Source organism: Notolepis coatsorum (genome assembly GCF_963971535.1).
Source record: "Notolepis coatsorum genome assembly, chromosome: 2".
Classification (NCBI taxonomy): domain Eukaryota; kingdom Metazoa; phylum Chordata; class Actinopteri; order Aulopiformes; family Paralepididae; genus Notolepis; species Notolepis coatsorum.
The window spans coordinates 135,078,062-135,091,562 of NC_140166.1; the positions used below are offsets into that span (position 1 = coordinate 135,078,062).

At 41.7% G+C, this 13,501-nt stretch overlaps 1 long non-coding RNA gene across 1 annotated transcript; it reads left to right on the forward strand.

Moving 5' to 3' along the window:
* The first annotated feature begins 2,137 nt into the window (after positions 1-2,137).
* Positions 2,138-4,179, forward strand: LOC311248983. The gene is made up of 4 exons (XR_014620984.1): positions 2,138-2,194; positions 3,280-3,334; positions 3,583-3,667; positions 4,106-4,179. It is a non-coding gene; the product is annotated as an uncharacterized lncRNA (long non-coding RNA).
* Positions 4,180-13,501: the final 9,322 nt, after the last annotated feature.

Sequence of the window (13,501 nt, forward strand, 5' to 3'; positions counted from 1 at the left end):
TAGCTATAGCTTAGCACAAGGGCTGGAAGCAGTATAGGGACCAGCTAGCTATAGCTTAGCACAAGGGCTGGAAGCAGTATAGGGACCAGCTAGCATATAGCTTAGCATAAGGGCTGGAAGCAGTAGGGAGCAGCTAGCTATAGCTTAGCACAAGGGCTGGAAGCAGTATAGGGACCAGCTAGCCTATAGCTTAGCATAAGGGCTGGAAGCAGTAGGGAGCAGCTAGCTATAGCTTAGCACAAGGGCTGGAAGCAGTATAGGGACCAGCTAGCTATAGCTTAGCACAAGGGCTGGAAGCAGTATAGGGACCAGCTAGCTATAGCTTAGCACAAGGGCTGGAAGCAGTAGGGAGCAGCTAGCTATAGCTTAGCACAAGGGCTGGAAGCAGTATAGGGACCAGCTAGCCTGCTTAGCACAAGGGCTGGAAGCAGTAGGGAGCAGCTAGCTATAGCTTAGCACAAGTTTCAAGTTTAGTTTCTTTAATAGTTGTCATACAGAAGTACAGAATACTTTTGTACAAAATGCTTCTTACTGTTGCGCTCCAGAGACTGTGCATGACAAGGTAAGTATGAAATAAAAACATAGTAAAAATTAGAAGTAAAAAAAGAGGTCACAGTGTTCAGTTTAGACATATGTACAATGTTCGTAGACGTAGTTACCATACAATATACAATACTGTGCAGTGTACTAATATACAATACTATATAGTGCAAGGCATAAATGGACGAGGTGCAGTTTAGGTACAATTCACAGTAGGTGTACGAGTTGTAGTGCAAATCCTTTATCAATAAATATAAAGTGTAAGTGTGTTTGTGTGATCTAAAGTGTGGAGAGTGGGTGCTGCAGTGTGTTGTTGTTTGAGTGAGTGTGTGCGTGTGGGTGTGTGTGCTGGAAGCAGTATAGGGACCAGCTAGCATATAGCTTAGCACAAGGGCTGGAAGCAGTAGGGAGCAGCTAGCTATAGCTTAGCACAAGGGCTGGAAGCAGTATAGGGACCAGCTAGCTATAGCTTAGCACAAGGGCTGGAAGCAGTATAGGGACCAGCTAGCCTATAGCTTAGCACAAGGGCTGGAAGCAGTAGGGAGCAGCTAGCTATAGCTTAGCACAAGGGCTGGAAGCAGTATAGGGACCAGCTAGCCTATAGCTTAGCACAAGGGCTGGAAGCAGTAGGGAGCAGCTAGCTATATAGCTTAGCACAAGGGCTGGAAGCAGTATAGGGACCAGCTAGCTATAGCTTAGCACACGGGCTGGAAGCAAGCAACTATAGCCTATAGTTTAGCACAAGGACTGGAAGTAGGGAGCAGCTAGCGCTCTGTAAAAAAATTAACTCTGACGCACAGAGATGAAATTGATGAAATTGAATTGGGTGATGGTGTTGGAGGTCTGACCCCCCACCCTGACCGCCTGGGGTCTTTCACTCAGAAAGTCCAGTACCCAGGCGCTCAGGGCGGAGCTCGGACCCAGCTCGATCAGCTTGTCCACCAGTCTGGTGATGGGGACTATGGTGTTGAACGCTGAGCTGTATGAACAACAGTCTCACATAGCCCCCCTTCTGACGGTCAAGGTGAGAGAGGGTGCTGTGCAGTACCTGGGAGACCGCGTCGTCAGTGGACCTGTTTGAACTGTATGCAAATTGCATAGGGTCCATATCACTGGGGAGGGAGGCACAAATGTGGTCCTTGACCAGCCTCTCGAAACATTTCATGACCACAGAGGTGAGTGCCACCGGTCTGTAGTAATAACTGTGAATTGAACTTGCATTGCTGCACTATAGTCCATCCGTTGCAAGTCAACGCCCCCCCCCCCTCCATCCATTAACTCAACTGGACTGTCACTGTAATATTTATGTACAGTTGTACAGTGTCCCCCACCCACCCCTCCTACCCAACCCCCCCACCCACCCAACCACCTCCAATGTACAGTCAGATTGGTTATTTTTGGTTGAGGTTGAAAAAGCTATGTTGATTCAATATTTAATTACAGATACCATTTCAACATTTGAAAAACTGTCGTTGAATCAATTTAGTAGATTCCCCCTCCCCTCCTCCCCCTCCCCTCCCCTTCGAGAGGGTATAGTCCTAAGCAACTCGCGAGACCTAGAAGATCTCACGGGACTTGAGGTATTCAAACACTTTGGCGCGATGGATGGTGTCTTCACTGACTGCTTGACAAATAGTCTGAGCCAAACTCCTTGGTAAGTCATTGACAATATTATGTATTATGCCATTCACATACCATAATCTTGCTGTCATCGTTTGACTACATGCTACTTTGTGAATTATTACCGTGGTGGCAACTAGTAGGCTAGAACGAAGCTTGTTAGCATTATTAGCTAACATGCTAGATGGTACTTAACTGGTAAGTGAGTTCTTATGGGAATAGTATGATTCTGTTCAGATACCATCACCGGGCTGTTATCGTTTGACTAAATGTTATCTCTGTGCCGTGGCAAATAGTTTGGAGCTTGTTTGAGCAAATAGTGATGCATATTATTATAGCTACTAACGTTAGCTAGCTATCATGCTAGCTAACGTTATTCTGCCATTTTGTTTCGTGATTAAAATGTACGTTTTTAATAGTTACATAAGCATTGTTGTAACTAGTGTTAACAAATACTTTATTATAGTTCAATTGTGTTAAACTTGGGACACAGCCATGGCTCTATTTTATTTCGTTTTGTATGTGAGGCATTTTAGCTTGCAGTTGTTGTGTTGCATTGTGGGTCTTCAGCACAAAGTAATCCCTTGCTGAGGGTAAGATGGTTTTCTGTCTGCTCAGACTCAGAATACTTAATTAACATGATCTGTGCTTCATAAAAAAACAGATATTATTTATCTGGTTTTGGTTATTTTGCACAGTAAATACTTATTCAGGCCTACCTGCAATTCAGAATTTAATCCAGCAGGGCGGCAGTGATGTTCATTCTGCCTTTTGTTATATATAAAAAATGGGGCTTTGAAAGACTGACATATTTGAACTTCTAGCTCCTGCTACTCTAAACATATATATATATAATATACACAGTCTTGATAAATTGCATACAAGGTTTTTTGAATATTTTGATCGTCTTCTTTTTAGAATTAGCTGGCAATCATCGCCGCTATCAAGGTGAGTTAACTAACACATTCTCAAATCATGTTTTGTTTTTACCACCAGACATGCGCTAGGTATATGGAGCTAGGTACACTTGCTACTGTAGGTTATATGGTGCTCATTGATAACTACTTTGATGGTGCTTATTTTTTCCTTATTTTGTTAATTATGTTGCTCTTTCTCTAGGAATGCCAATGTATAACTCCAGCCCCTATTACCACACTGCCATTGATTCAGCTCAGTAAGTATTATCTTTCAATTCAATATTGTCTGTCTCTCTCACCCCACTTCAAACTTCACACCTTTATCTGTGTTTTCATCTCTGTCTTTCTGTCTCTCTCACCTCGACCCCCTCCACTTCACACAACACCTACATTGCCAAAGCCTTTGTCATTTGATGACACAGCAGTGCTATGTCTGTCTCTCCCTCTATCTCCGTCTCCCTCTCTCACTGGCATAACATTTTTATTGTCGTATTCAATATTTCAGAGATTCTTCGCCAGAGGAACTTGAAGCCATTCCTGAATTACCACCAGAGACCAGCAGTTGCACGCAGGCAGAGACTGCCTGTAGCGTGAGTTGAATTTTATACACAAGTTCACTGGTGTTTATTCTTATATAAAACGTCTCTAAAGACGTATGTTTACCTTTGCATTGATTGGCGGATTTTTGACTGAAGACATTGGATCTTTCCTGCTCTCCCATCCAAGTCCCAGGTTGTAATGACGTAATCATGACACTTAGTTGATTTTGAGTAGACAATTACTCGTTGCATCTGGGCTCATAGTCATAGCCATATAGGAATGACCGCTACACCGTCGCGCCAATAGCGGCCGAGGGAGGGAGAGTTAAGCGATTTCTTTGTCATTCAGACAGATTCTCCTATCTGCACCTATCTGACACGTATAGCCACTGATGGTGGAGAAGTGCTGTCCAATTAGCCATTTTGGGGAAATTCAGGCATAAAATAATATTCTGTTGTGTGTCACTGTCAAACAATCCAATATTTCAGAGATTCTTCGCCAGTTGCGGGAAGTATGTCACCACCTGAAGACGCAGACCACCACCTGAAGCCCATGTAGAATTGTGAGTTGAATTTTATACATGATAGATCAGTGGTTCTCAAACTTTTTACACCAAGTACCACCTGAGAATGTAGCTGGCTCTCCAAGTACCACCATATGACCGGTGTTAAAATACAGTCTATTCAGCTATGCACAGTTCACGCAGGAGGCAAATGTATTCCTAATACCATTATTTATTGTTAACTTTTGTCAGACACAGCCACAATGTACAAAGGGATAGCACTAGAACTAGCAAACGCGTCCACACAACTCATACAATGCAAGGGCATTGAGAACATAATAACTAACATTCTCACATAGCAAGTGAGAAAATTAAGAACAACTGTATTTCAGCAAATGTACTTAATCTCTATCTCTCTCTCTCTCTCTCTCTCTCTCTCTCTCTCTCTCTCTCTTTTTGAAATTTGACCCTTTAAATGCCAGTTTATGTGATGGCATCACAAATTATTGTTAAAATAAACACACAAAGTAAAATATGTTCAATAGGATAGGAGCCCCGCATTTAGTGATCTAGGAGGCAAGTATTTTGTAATAAGATCAGATAGATAGAGCAATCACAAAATAAAGAAATGAGGCTCATCGTGCTCGCAAGCCACTGTCTAAAGTCTAATTGTGTTCTCAGAGGGATGACACTGGTGATCTACACCTCTACCAGAGGCCAGCAGCCAGAGGGGGACCCTGCTGACCACAAGGCCATCTGAATCATCCTATGCTGAATTGACATGGATGGCATCTCCCTTAAGCTGATGTGAGTATAACTTCCATGTACAAACACAAACACACCCACTCTATCTATATCTCTCTTCTAGGACATGTCATCATCATCAAACCTTTATTTAATTCTTGGGAGAACAGTAGGGTTGTAAAAAAAAGTGTAAACATCTTCAAATCATTATTAACACATCCACGCTGTAAAGGGTTATTGCCCGCCATGCTTTGACCGCCAGATCTCGCAAGTAGGGTCGAGCTGCAGACTCGGAGCCTCGGTCCAGATTGGAACTTCCGCTCGGAGCCTCGGTCCAGATTGGAACTTCCGCCCTGCCACAGGACTATTACTCCTGTGACAGGGCAATGCGCTGATTGGCGGAAAGTACGGAAGTATCTCGAAGTACGTCTGACGTATCTCGAATTACGTCTGACGTTTCTCTACGTTAGCGAACATTAAACGTTGTATTCATAAAATAATATAAATTCAGCAGCATGGGGAGGGCCGGGGGGAGGGGAGGTACAGGTAGTAGAAGACATAGAGGTACAGGTCACATAATTATAGTACAGTGGAGAAGTAAAAATAGAATAAAAAGGCAGTGGAAACAATATACAATATTATTAACTCTAATAATAACACGCCTCGCGGGCTCATTATAATACGAGAGCCGTGGGTCTGCATTGTATAGAGCGGATCCCCCGGCCGTATTCAAGCGCTGGAGCGCTTTGCGATGGATCAAACTGTATTAATATAGTAGTAATAATAGTAGTTGGCTAGTTGCGCGCTTCTGGCCACCTCCCGCAGTGCGCGCATACACACATACTGTCTGTAGCCTATACAGTACGTGCAAAATTAGTTGTCAAGAGCCAATCGCACAGGTTGCCTCATCTCATCTGGCTCTGCAAATAGATCTAGAGTCTGAATATCATATATAGCCTTCTGATGATCTCTCTCTCTCTCTCTCTCTCTCTCTCTCGTCTCAAATCCATTCTGAGAACGGAATGCAGTGCCCGCGACGAGGGTCTTGATTGATTGATTGATTGATTGATTGATTGATTGATTGAAAATTGTATTAACAGATCATGCTGGACCTACAAAACAGTACAGTACTGTTTCTCATTCCTGTACTGTTGTTTATACTCTGCTCCTGTGTTGTAACCCAACCCCCTCCAATGTACAGTAAATGACCAAGTATGGTTTTGTCAATATTCCAATGTACAGTTTTGCTTGTACAGTTGCACAGTGTCCCCCACCCACCCACCCCTCCTACCCGACCCCCCCCCCCCCCCAAGGCGAAAGTCTTTCTCTGGTCTGCATCCCCTTAACAATTGTGTGTATTGAGCTGTACTGTACTGTACCCATTCTGCAATCTGTTAATAAAATGTTCAATCAAGAATGGAGTGATTGACAGTGTCAAAGGCCTTTTGTAGGTCCAGCATGATCTGTTAATACAATTTTCAATCAATCAATCAATCAATCAATCAATCAAGACCCGCGTCGCAGGCACTGCATTCCGTTCTCAGAATGGATTTGAGAGAGATCATCAGCAGGCTATATATGATATTCAGACTCTAGATCTATTTGCAGAGCCAGATGAGATGAGGCAACCTGTGCGATTGGCTCTTGACAACTAATTTTGCACGTACTGTATAGGCTACAGACAGTATGTGTGTATGCGCGCACTGCGGGAGGTGGCCAGAAGCGCGCAACTAGCCAACTACTATTATTACTACTATATTAATACAGTTTTATCCATGGCAAAGCGCTCCAGCGCTTGAATACGGCCGGGGGATCCGCTCTATACAATGCAGACCCACGGCTCTCGTATTATAATGAGCCTGCGAGGCGTGTTATTATTAGAGTTAATAATATTGTATATTGTTTCCACTGCCTTTTTATTCTATTTTTACTTCTCCACTGTACTATAATTATGTGACCTGTACCTCTATGTCTTCTACTACCTGTACCTCCCCTCCCCCCGGCCCTCCCCATGCTGCTGAATTTATATTATTTTATGAATACAACGTTTAATGTTCGCTAACGTAGAGAAACGTCAGACATAATTCGAGATACGTCAGACGTACTTCGAGATACTTCCGTACTTTCCGCCAATCAGCGCATTGCCCTGTCACAGGAGTAATAGTCCTGTGGCAGGGCGGAAGTTCCAATCTGGACCGAGGCTCCGAGTCTGCAGCTGGACCCTATTGGATCTCGCTGTACAGCGTTATTGAGATCAATATTGAATTTTTTCGCCATGGCATTCAAAATTCATATATACACCCATGGCCGCCTAGTTATAGTTGAAAGTGGGGGTGCAAGATTCTTTTTTATTCTTTTTTTTTATTTTATTTTTTTTACATTTAATGAACACCTGTATGTGCAATTTCCTGCAATATAGAGCCTTCAATCTTGACCAAAATAAAGCTGCTCTTTTCACTATAAAACTCAGTTTATATTGCAGTATGATAGCTATAATAATAATAACTTCACTGCGAGGGCTCTTTTAGCTAACGCTAGCTAGGCACGTATGATAGCCAATTACTATTATAATAATAATAATAATAATAACTTTCCCATCCTCCCAAAGCCCCTCCGGCCCCGTTCACATCCGCAGCGGCAGTACCAACAACAACAACAATTAATTGACGCTATCAATAGCCCCAGTGAGCGCGGCGGCTGGCTGAATGAATGAATGAAAACTTTATTTAACAGATTGCAGAATGGGTACAATACAGTACGGTTCAATACACACAATTGTTAAGGTGATGCAGACCAGAGAAAGACGTTTGTCTTGTTTACATCAGGGTCCATAGCCCCTTTCGTGACTGTGCTGCACCGAGTGAATCCACAGTCACTTGCTCCTCAATGGGAAACCAACCTAGATTTACCCTGAAGGACTGGTTCTGGCCGAACCGTTCGTTATACAAGTATCACAGAGACATTACAAATGTGCTCACAGTTGCACGAGGGTTTCGGACAGAGATACGGGATGGTGCGCAGGCGCTGTGATCACCCAACGGCGGAAATAATGCCGCTTTGAGCAGTTTATAAAAAAATATTAAAAATATTTATTAGCAACGCCGAGCTTTCAAACCATCCCGTATCTCTGTCCGAACATATACAGAAATAAATACAGTAAAAACATACATGACATCATGACATTTATGGCATAGGGACATACATGACATACAGGTATATACTGTAGTACTGTTACATTTGTGACATATACGATATGCAAATAATATACAGTACTGTTACCCAGAGATCCTAACAGAAAATATTATATATATATGATGGGGATGAGACTGTACATTAGGAGGAGGGGGGGGGGGGGTGGACATTTACGGTGGCCAGTTTCGAATTGCAGTCTCCCGTAGGTGCTCTTTAAGAGCGGTTTTGAATGTGGGCAGGGGTAAAGTGGGTTTTAGGAGTGAGGTTAAGCAGTAGTCTGACCAGTTTGTTTTGTGATGTTTGTAATCTTGTTTTTAGTGCCTTTGAGGTGCTTTGGTACCATGAGGTGCAGGCATAGTCGTAGTACCCTTGAATGAGTACTGAGAGTACCCATGATTTTTGCCATTTTGTTATCGTGAAATTGGTATTAAATTTAATTCTGATTGGCATTAAAAAGTCTTAAAGCCTTAAATCTGACTGGGCTAAACCCTGGTTATTTTCAGCCCAATTTATTCATTTCACTGCAAACCATCTGATCAATATATCACCCATACTACATAAAGCATTTACTGACGATCACGTAATTATAAACGCCGCCCCCCCCCCCTTTCCTCCGTGCATGATGACGCATAACGTATACGATCATATACAGTTGAATTTTTTAATATAGCGTGTCTAGGGAATAAACGGCAATCGATGCATTTAGGTCTATAACTCACGTTCTAGGAATTACTACAGGAAATGATAAAACATACTTATATTCTAGAAGGTATTTTTGTATGAATGAAAAAGTATAACGTTCCTACATCCTGAACAATAGATAATCGATGTTGAATGCAGGCATTAAAGTGTTCCGTCTCAAGACGGATTTCCGTCAATTTGATTGGGGAGATCCGTCAATTTGATTCGCAGTCTAACGGAATTGACTACCTGGTATAATATGATTTGTAGATGCATACAGATTGAAACAAAATTGAGCCAATCAGAGGCGCCAAATATCATGAAAAGGGAATTTTTTCTACCGAGGCGGCGCCAAGCAGTCATCACTCAGGGACTCGAGTGGTTGCAGCTGGAGGCTATTGGGCGAGTGACATTTGCGAGGTCTGTCCGCCACATGGCAGGGTAACAAAATAGTTGTGTCCCCTGCTGTGGTTGTGAGTATAGTATACGTTTATTAGCTTAACTCCGTAGCAACATCACACAGGTGTATCTGTAGACAGTCTCCTCCCCACCGTATATATCTTTTTTCCTACCACCCACCCCCTCCTAATGTACAGTCCCGGACTTTCCAGTGAATCATAGTGTCCTTTTTTTTCATTTTCCCAGATGCACCATGCACCAAGGATCCAGCTGATTACTGCCAATCTGGAGGATTGTTCCTTATCTGCTCTTCACTTGTGCCACTGATTCATTGACCTTTTGTGGTGTGGTATGTTTTGATTTTTACTTAGTAATACACTGTATAGTTGGGATTCTGAATTAAACAGTATAATGTTCACATATATTATGGAGCCCCCAGGGGTCGGGAGAATATTGTGGAAAACAATATAAAACTGAAATGGTAAAGCTAAAAAACTGTAGACCTGACCACAACCCCCTCGGTTCAACAGCACAATATGTTGCTTTCTCCGCTTTTAAAAGTTGAAATCATCTGATGACATTGAAGGGATAGTTCAGAATTGTGGACATAAAGTTTAATTTACTACTTGGCCATTATGTTATGTTCAATGGACTGCACTTATATAGCAATAGCGCTTTTATCCAAAGCGCGTATGGCCTCTCATTCACCTATTCACACACATTCACACACCAATGGTGGCAGCTGCCATGCATATTGATCCATAAATAGTGTTTAGATTGTACTTCTATAGGTTTTTAACTTTACATACTGTATTTAAACATTATATTTGAACAAACACTGCAAGCTAAAGTTTTAAATCATTTGAATCTGTTTTATACAGCACACTTGCTTCCAAAATAAAGCAGTTTTACAATCCTGATCGTTTGTTAACACTTGAAGCTTTTTGTTTCTAACAATCTGTACAATAAAAGTGTTTCTCTGCTGAACTTTGAGTTCTGTCACTTTATTGAAGGAGTTTGATTGTAATAATTGAGGAAAAACCTGTGAAATAACAGTGTTTCACTGCTGAACTTTAAGTTCTGTCACTTAATTGAAGGAGTTTGATTGTAATAATTATGGGAAAACCTGTAAAATAACAGTGTTTCACTGCTGAACTTTAAGTTCTGTCACTTTATTGAAGGAGTTTGATCGTAATAATTGAGGAAAAACCTGTGAAATAACAGTGTTTCACTGCTGAACTTTGAGTTCTGTCACTTAATTGAAGGAGTTTGATTGTAATAATTATGGGAAAACATGTAAAATAACAGTGTTTCACTGCTGAACTTTGAGTTCTGTCACTTAATTGAAGGAGTTTGATTGTAATAATTATGGGAAAACATGTAGAATAACAGTGTTTCACTGCTGAACTTTGAGTTCTGTCACTTAATTGAAGGAGTTTGATTGTAATAATTATGGGAAAACATGTAAAATAACAGTGTTTCACTGCTGAACTTTGAGTTCTGTCACTTAATTGAAGGAGTTTGATTGTAATAATTCTGGGAAAACATGTAAAATAACAGTGTTTCACTGCTGAACTTTGAGTTCTGTCACTTAATTGAAGGAGTTTGATTGTAATAATTATGGGAAAACATGTAAAATAACAGTGTTTCACTGCTGAACTTTGAGTTCTGTCACTTAATTGAAGGAGTTTGATTGTAATAATTATGGGAAAACATGTAGAATAACAGTGTTTCACTGCTGAACTTTGAGTTCTGTCACTTAATTGAAGGAGTTTGATTGTAATAATTATGGGAAAACATGTAAAATAACAGTGTTTCACTGCTGAACTTTGAGTTCTGTCACTTAATTGAAGGAGTTTGATTGTAATAATTCTGGGAAAACATGTAAAATAACAGTGTTTCACTGCTGAACTTTGAGTTCTGTCACTTAATTGAAGGAGTTTGATTGTAATAATTCTGGGAAAACATGTAAAATAACAGTGTTTCACTGCTGAACTTTAAGTTCTGTCACTTTATTGAAGGAATTTGATTGTAATAATTCTGGGAAAACATGTAAAATAACAGTGTTTCACTGCTGAACTTTAAGTTCTGTCACTTTATTGAAGGAGTTTGATCATAATAATTTAGGAAAAACCTGTGAAATAACAGTGTTTCACTGCTGAACTTTAAGTTCTGTCACTTTATTGAAGGAGTTTGATCGTAATAATTTAGGAAAGACCTGTGAAATAACAGTGTTTCACTGCTGAACTTTGAGTTATGTCACTTAATTGAAGGAGTTTCATCGTAAATGTAGGGAAAACTTGTGAAATAACAGTGTTTCACTGCTGAACTTTAAGTTCTGTCACTTTATTGAAGGTGTTTGATCATAATAATGTAGGAAAAAACCTGTAAAATAACAGTGTTTCACTGCTGAACCTAACCTGTCAATTAACAGTGATTCTCTGTTCTCGGGTTCTCAAATAATAAACAGAATTATCTGTAAATTTATTGCTTTTCCACTTTATTTTAATTAGGGTATTTCAATGTAAATTTTACACTAATTCAATGTCCCCAAACTGCCAGACTTTTACCGTTTTTCTACCGATTTTTTTTTTACAGTGTAGGTAGACAATTTTTTTAGAGACTAAAGTACCGAAAAAAGGTATCGTTGGGTACCGGTACCGGTATCAATTCACAGGTACCGGTATCGGTTCAAATGTGAAAGGTACCCATCCCTAGATATGGTATGGTCTAACAGTTGATATTTTAACATTTTGGTTGTAAAGGCTTCCTCTAGACTGTAGTCAAACGTGCAACCAACCTCTAGGATGAGAACCACTCTGTTATTCTCATTAACAACAACAACATCGGGGGTGTTTGCTGAAATATCAGAGAACAGTGAATTGTCCCTACACAGAATGAGCATATATGGCTTCACACTGGTGTGCTTATACAGCTTATATGTTGCAGGTGACCCGAGTGTGGAACTGACACTGTCTGCAATTAGATCCACGATCCTATCATGCCTACAAATGTAGAGCCCTTTGTATGCATGACAGCCATTGAGTATGTGAGACATGGTTTCTGTTGTCTGTTCGTGACCATGGTGTATGCCAGTGCTTCTCAAACTTTTTCTGTCAGGCCCCCCTTTTATAATATTTTGGGCCCCCCCCCCCCCCCCCCCCCTCGCCCCAACAAAATAGTCATGAAATGGGCCATGTTTAAATGTATTGAAATAACACCAATATCGTGACCTTTCAAATTGGCCCTATATTTTGTTTTCAGAGCTGTCACAGCTTCACACAGATACTGTATGTGGTGCTGAATGGTATCAACACCTTAACTGCTGCATCATGAGATACTTGGTAGGCCATGAGATGAGATACTTGGTACTCAGCACCACACTCTGAAACTAGCTCTCTAGGTGGTATCAGATGAGATTTCAAAGAGTTCTTCCAAGAGTTTGGATGGAGATGTGTCAGGAAGCTTTGTCTCAATGTTGTCTGTAAAGTTTTTTTTTATCCAGAGTAACTTGGTGATTCTTTTCTGTGTTTTATTAAATAATGATTTTCAGATTTTGAGAAAAGGTATTTTCATGGAGAACAGTGCAGCTGCAACAGATAGCACTTTAATGATAATTTTCTGTAACCCAAAAAAAAAACCTAACCCTAACCATAACCCTAAACTTAACGATAGGTTATGACTATAACCAAGTTCTGTCAATAGTGGTGACGCTCGGCATCACTCATGCACTATCCCCGCATGTGCACGCGCACTGAATAAAATTCCACAATGTACCTTTATCCCAGTATTCGTCTGACCACACCCCTCGTTAGCTTACCTTCATAAGCAGGTGTGTGGTCACCTGCTCTCCTCCTTCCCAAGCTTTCACCACAAGGTGAGATCAAGGGCTGCAGCGGCGTCGGATGCCGAGCGTCACCACTATTGACAGAACTTGGTTATAGTCATAACCTATCGTTCTGTATCATAGTGGATCCGCTCGGCATCACTCATGCACAAAGGGAGGCCGAGCGGAGCCACCGGCCGACAAATACACCCCGCTGAAAGCCCCCCACAACCATCAGAACAGGGAGGGCCGAGCCCCCCCGACCCCACCTAATGGAGGGCACCCCCCCTATTAGAGGTTTCCCGGGAGGGCGACGGACCCGACCGTGCGAAGAGGCACTCAAGCAACTCAACGCACAGGGTGAGCAGACCGTGGCCTGACCCCACGACTACACACACGCACAACCCGCATGCCACCCGGGAACGAACGGAGGGAACAACCTCGTTACTGCCCCCAGAAACACGGGGTCAAGGGCAAACCCAACCCCGTGGCAAGGCCGTAGCAGCGGAGCGCGAAGGAAGGCCCAGACCCACCAAAGGG